We start from the raw sequence: 6,342 nt of genomic DNA on the forward strand, positions 1-6,342 counted from the left end.
GCAGGATTGCATTATTTTGGAGTAAATGGAGAGCGTGGTGTTGTAAACTATTACCATATACAGTATATATATATATATATATATATATATATATATATATATATATATATATATATATATATATATATATTTATTTTGAGAACTATAACAGAACTGAACTCTGATTCATATATACATACATATATATATATATGATAAATTTTGACACATTTTTACGTGTTTTTCATATTCAAATAAGCCATATATATTTTTGATATATTAATGTCTGGATTCTCTTAACGACCTCGGGATCAGAGCCCCAGGCGAAATCACACAAAGACAAGAGCTTGGCTCCGGCCGGGAATCGAACCCTGGTCGGCAAGCATATATAGACAGTGACTAACCCACTTGGCCAGATCTTCGTGGCCAAGTGGGTTAGTCACTGTCTATATAAGCTTGCCGACCAGGGTTCGATTCCCGGCCGGAGCCAAGCTCTTGTCTTTGTGTGATTTCGCCTGGGGCTCTGATCCCGAGGTCGTTAAGAGAATCCAGACATTAATATATCAAAAATATATATGGCTTATTTGAATATGAAAAACACGTAAAAATGTGTCAAAATTTATCATATATATATATATATATATATATATATATATGTAAGTATATATGAATCAGAGTTCAGTTCTGTTATAGTTCTCAAAATAAATATATATATGCGTATATATATATATATATATATATATATATATATATATATATATATATATATATATATATATATATACTGTATATGGTAATAGTTTACAACACCACGCTCTCCATTTACTCCAAAATAATGCAATCCTGCAGTTCTCATCTTTTTGTACAGTAATTAGGCGATTATTTAAATTCTGGGAAAGCAATAATTAGCAAGATATGTTGAGGAAGGGGGAAGGGGTTATGAAAAGAAAATAGCTCGGTTTCCTCACTAAACGATTTGGAACTGACATGTCAACGTAGTCAACAAAACAGATTTCGTGATGCCAGCGTACATTTGATATACTGTATATTCAAAATATACTTAATAAAAAAATTGAGTGATTACTCAAAAGTGTAACTGTTTGTAAATTGCATATTTTATCGACACTTTTGAGTAATTAATCCATTTTTAATTAAGTGTATTTTGAATATACAGTATATCAAATGTACGCTGGCATCACGAACTCTGTTTGGTTGACTACGTTGACATGTCAGTTCCAAGTCGTTTAGTGAGGAAACCGAGCTATTTTCTTTTTATAACCCCTTCCCCCTTCCTCAACATATCTTGCTAATTATTGCTTTCCCGGAATTTAAATAATCGCCTAATTACTGTGCAAAAAGATGAGAACTGCAGGATTGCATTATTTTGGAGTAAATGGAGAGCGTGGTGTTGTAAACTATTACCATATACAGTATATATATATATATATATATATATATATATATATATATATATATATATATATATATATATATATATATATATACGTATATATATATTTATTTTGAGAACTATAACAGAACTGAACTCTGATTCATATACAGTATACATACATATATATATATATATATATATGATAAATTTTGACACATTTTTACGTGTTTTTCATATTCAAATAAGCCATATATATTTTTGATATATTAATGTCTGGATTCTCTTAACGACCTCGGGATCAGAGCCCCAGGCGAAATCACACAAAGACAAGAGCTTGGCTCCGGCCGGGAATCGAACCCTGGTCGGCAAGCTTATATAGACAGTGACTAACCCACTTGGCCACGAAGATCTGGCCAAGTGGGTTAGTCACTGTCTATATAAGCTTGCCGACCAGGGTTCGATTCCCGGCCGGAGCCAAGCTCTTGTCTTTGTGTGATTTCGCCTGGGGCTCTGATCCCGAGGTCGTTAAGAGAATCCAGACATTAATATATCAAAAATATATATGGCTTATTTGGATATATATATATATATATATATATATATATATATATATATATATATATATATATATATATATATATATGTACACACAGACACTAACGAGAAGGGTATTTTATTTTGAGGACTATAACAGAACTGAACACGGTTTCATATATATATATATATATATATATATATATATATATATATATATATATATATATATATATATATAAACTTTGCACCTTTAGACGTTTATCATAATCAAATAAGCCATGAATCTTAAAAACTAAATGTATGGATTCTCTCTAGTACCTCGGAATCAGAGATCCAATGGGGAATAAAACTATCAAATCTCCCTCTAATAATAAAATCAAGGATAAAAATAAAGACAAACTTCAGGAAAAAATACAGAGATGCTGTTTGTGACCTGTGTAAATTAAATAATATAAAACATTTTGGGAACGTGAACAGACCGAGAAACAAGACAGGATATGTTGCAAAATATCAGAAGACGGCCATGAATTTGAAACAAAGAAATAGTTGAAAAATCATAAAATGGTGGCTATAACTAATTTCAGGATGAAATTGGATAAATAAATCGCATTTAAACCCTATATATCAAGAAACAGTAATGACTTCTTCAAGATCAAAGAATATTATAAAGCCTTGCTTTAATAGAAGGCCTAAGACCAGATAAATGCTATGACTTATAATTATACGTAATTTTTCTTTATGCTCATAAATTTTTTATTGGTTTACACCAAAAATAAATGTGGATTAAGAAAACAACTCAAAGCCTTATCAATAGCGTTGCTCGTGCAGTACTGGTCAAAATAATTTCATAATATATCTATATTTCAAGTTTTTATGTGATTTTGAATTAAAAACCCATCAAAATTTAAATTCTTCTACAAAAATATTATAAATTATACATTTATCAAAAAGCAATATATTCACTCGGGGATTTAAATATTTCTATATGGGATAACTAATTGTATACATTTTTTTGTCCCTAAAATCGAAAGGTTAATTTGCCTCTGTGCTACTTGCACGGAATGAGAAAGTAGCACAGAAAATCACAAGGGTTTTAAATATTTATAGACAATTTAAATAGGCCAATTAAAAAATAAAACCAAAAAGACCAAAGCCAAAGATGAAGAAATAAGGAAGAGTGCCACATTAACTATCCACAAAAGTTGAATCGGTAGAAATTCAAAAGTTCAAACTTGCAGCAAATGATTTTACGTTGAACAGGCTGCCAAAAGTCTTCTTATAGTTTATATATGAAAGATATGTTTTAATATTGTTACTGTTCTTAAAATAATTAACTTAAATTGTTCATTACTTCTCATATAGTTTATTTAGTTCCTTATTTCCTTTCCTCATTGGACTATTTTTCTCTGTTAGAGCCCATGGGCATAATGATAGCATCCTGCTTTTCCAACTAAGATTGTGGCTTAGCTTGTAATAATAATAATAATAATAATAATAATAATAATAATAATAATAATGATAATAATAATAATAATAAACGCATTATACGTAAACAATTAAAAATATTTTGTAGTTTACAGTAGGAACATTAGAATTTAAAAGATCTTCGCATTCATATAATATAACCTCGAGTTTGGTTCCAAAAAACATTTCAAAACATCAACATTTGTATCCATAATCTATATTTGATGCTGCTCTTAGTCCAAAGGGTTCGTAAGAGATCGTTTTAGAAACAATTGAGAACAGGGAAGTAAAACACTGTAGACCTATACAGTCTTTTCGTTTGGGTTACAAGTGAAGTTTCACTAAGTGTTTAATTAGACAGACGAACGCAAAAAAAAAAAAAAAAAAAACTATTCACATGGAAAGGAAAATATTGAATTGAATTTAAACCTATTATATTAGGACTTCATTATTGTTTAAAAAGAAGATCATAGAATTGAGCTGAACCCAAGTCATGCCAATCCCCTCTTTCCTCTATGCATACAAGATCCCTTCTTATATGTAGGCCTACATAATGTCACCAGCTATAACAAACCCTCTACGAAGCTTTTGACCGACAGACGAGTGCTAGCTATTATTCCTTTGAGTAATTTAGATAGGGAGAATAAAAAGGGAAAAGGAAGAGAATAAAGATAATGAAAAGGGGAAAGTCTGGACAACCTGTGATACCAGAAAGACAAGGAGGAATCTTAGGTCGGATGCCTGTTTTATCCCACAATGAAATATTTTGTTTGCGATCATTCTTTTCTGTATTATCTTCAGCCTTACACTATTCCTCCATTCCGGCTAACTTTCTACAATTTTGCTTTCCAAACTCTTCGCTTCAAAGTAGCAAAATAAGTAATATGAGGTTATAAAGCCTATTTGGTTTACGAGAATCGTACTATGTATTCATAGTTGATGATGTTAGTATTAGTATTAAAAGACTTTCAATTTAATCAAGTTGTGTTTCCAAGAAACTCTGTACACAACATCAACATTATATATATATATATATATATATATATATATATATATATATATATATATATATATATATATATATATATATATATTTGGAGATATGATTAGTCCAAAGGGAATAAGAGAAAAAGTTTGTTTGGGCGGAGTCCCATACACAGATTAGTGGAGATTGGGATATTAAGCCCAATAAGTCTTATCTCTCTTTCTTAATCCTATTATATTTAAATAACGGAATACATTTCCTCTTAAGGATTCTTAACAGTGAAAACTTCATAAGGAAAAGGATTTTTGACCTGATGACAGAGCAAAATATAAACTGGAAAGAAATTATTTTCACACATGAAGGCCCGCCTGAACAGACTCTTAGTGTCTGATGGATGACGAAAAATAAACCCCTAAAAGTAAAAGTACAAGTAGGCTCTTTGTACAATCTTGGCCAACAATCTGCCGACTTAATTGATAAAAAAAATATACCTCTGAAATTTCTACGTAGTTGTAATGATAGTTATTATTAAGAATATCTGTATTCCTAATTATTACCGTTTATCAAATATAAATTTATGAAATAATTTAATAAACTTTACATAAAATAATGAAGTTTGCTGATATGGAAAATATTTTCTGAGGAGTAATAGACGCGATGTCTTTTTCGTCCTGGATAATCTAAAGTAAAGAGACTCGGGTTTCCGAGAGTCCTGGATCGGGTCAAGCCCTAAGAAATCGACTCCGTAGAGGATCCTTCCTCTTGGGTGTCTTCCGATTCAGGACTACCTCTCGGTTTGGGGTTCCGAGACAGGCAGGATAGAAAGATAGTATCCTGCTCCTGACGTCCCCCGTTTATCCAGCAAAACAGCAACAGGCTTTCTTTGGTCTGCTGTTGAATTTCTCTCTCTCTCTCTCTCTCTCTCTCTCTCTCTCTCTCTCTCTCTCTCTCTCTCTCTCTCTCTCTCAACAATTAATTAGAAAATGTGATGCCTGTCATGTCCCAACACATCCCACATGTGCTGAAATACAGCAAAAAATAAAAAATAAAGACACAAAGGTATTCTGCTCAACATACTTAGTCTGGATAGAAAATATAATTAAGTCGAGACTAAATCTGCAAATAGTTGAAGATAAAGAAGAGGAAGAAGAAGAAATAGAAGAAGAAGAAGAAGAAAAAGAAGAAGAAGAGAACAATGAACAGGATATGTGTAAGGATGCAGAAGAAATCATTGATATAACCCATGATGCCCTCCAACAACATACTTATGAAGAAATAAATTACCAGATGGAAACAAATAATAGACCCAAGAGACTCTACCCGGACCTACATAATTTTAGGGAAGAGCAAGAACAAGAAAAAATAGAAAAGAAGGATATAGTCTGCAATATGCTGAAAAGAGGGAATTGCAGATTTGGCGAAAGATGCTACTACAAGCATCCAAAGATATGCCATAATTATGAAATATATGGTAAATGTGCGTATTTAGACGGATATGGAGACGAATGCAGAGATCTCCATCCAAAAATATGCAAAACCTAAAAGAAGGAAAAGGATGCATTTACAACAAAAAATGTTGATATATGCATCCTGCAACCATGAATGAAAGTAAGAAAACTCAGCAAACTGAAAAGAAAAAAGAAAGCAAAAAAGAAACAAAAAAAGAAACAAAAAAGCAGGCCGTGTATATACCGCGCTTTGAACCAAGAGCCCCAAGATATGAGGCCTTTCAACCCAAACCTGCACATTTAGAGCCCAACTACAAAGAATGCATCTATAATGCCAGGGGTTGGTGCAGATATGGGGACAGTTGCAGGTATACACACACAAATAAATATGAAGGCGAAAGAGCAAATATAATAGAAAAGTTGGATTTTTTAATGGCAGAATTCCGGGAAATGAAGAAAAGAACATCATATCAGAACAGGAAGGAAGCATGGGAGAATCCATATTATTACCAATATTAAATAATGGGGATGAAACA

Source organism: Palaemon carinicauda, chromosome 26 (genome assembly GCF_036898095.1).
Source record: "Palaemon carinicauda isolate YSFRI2023 chromosome 26, ASM3689809v2, whole genome shotgun sequence".
In the NCBI taxonomy this organism is placed as follows: Eukaryota; Metazoa; Arthropoda; class Malacostraca; order Decapoda; family Palaemonidae; genus Palaemon; species Palaemon carinicauda.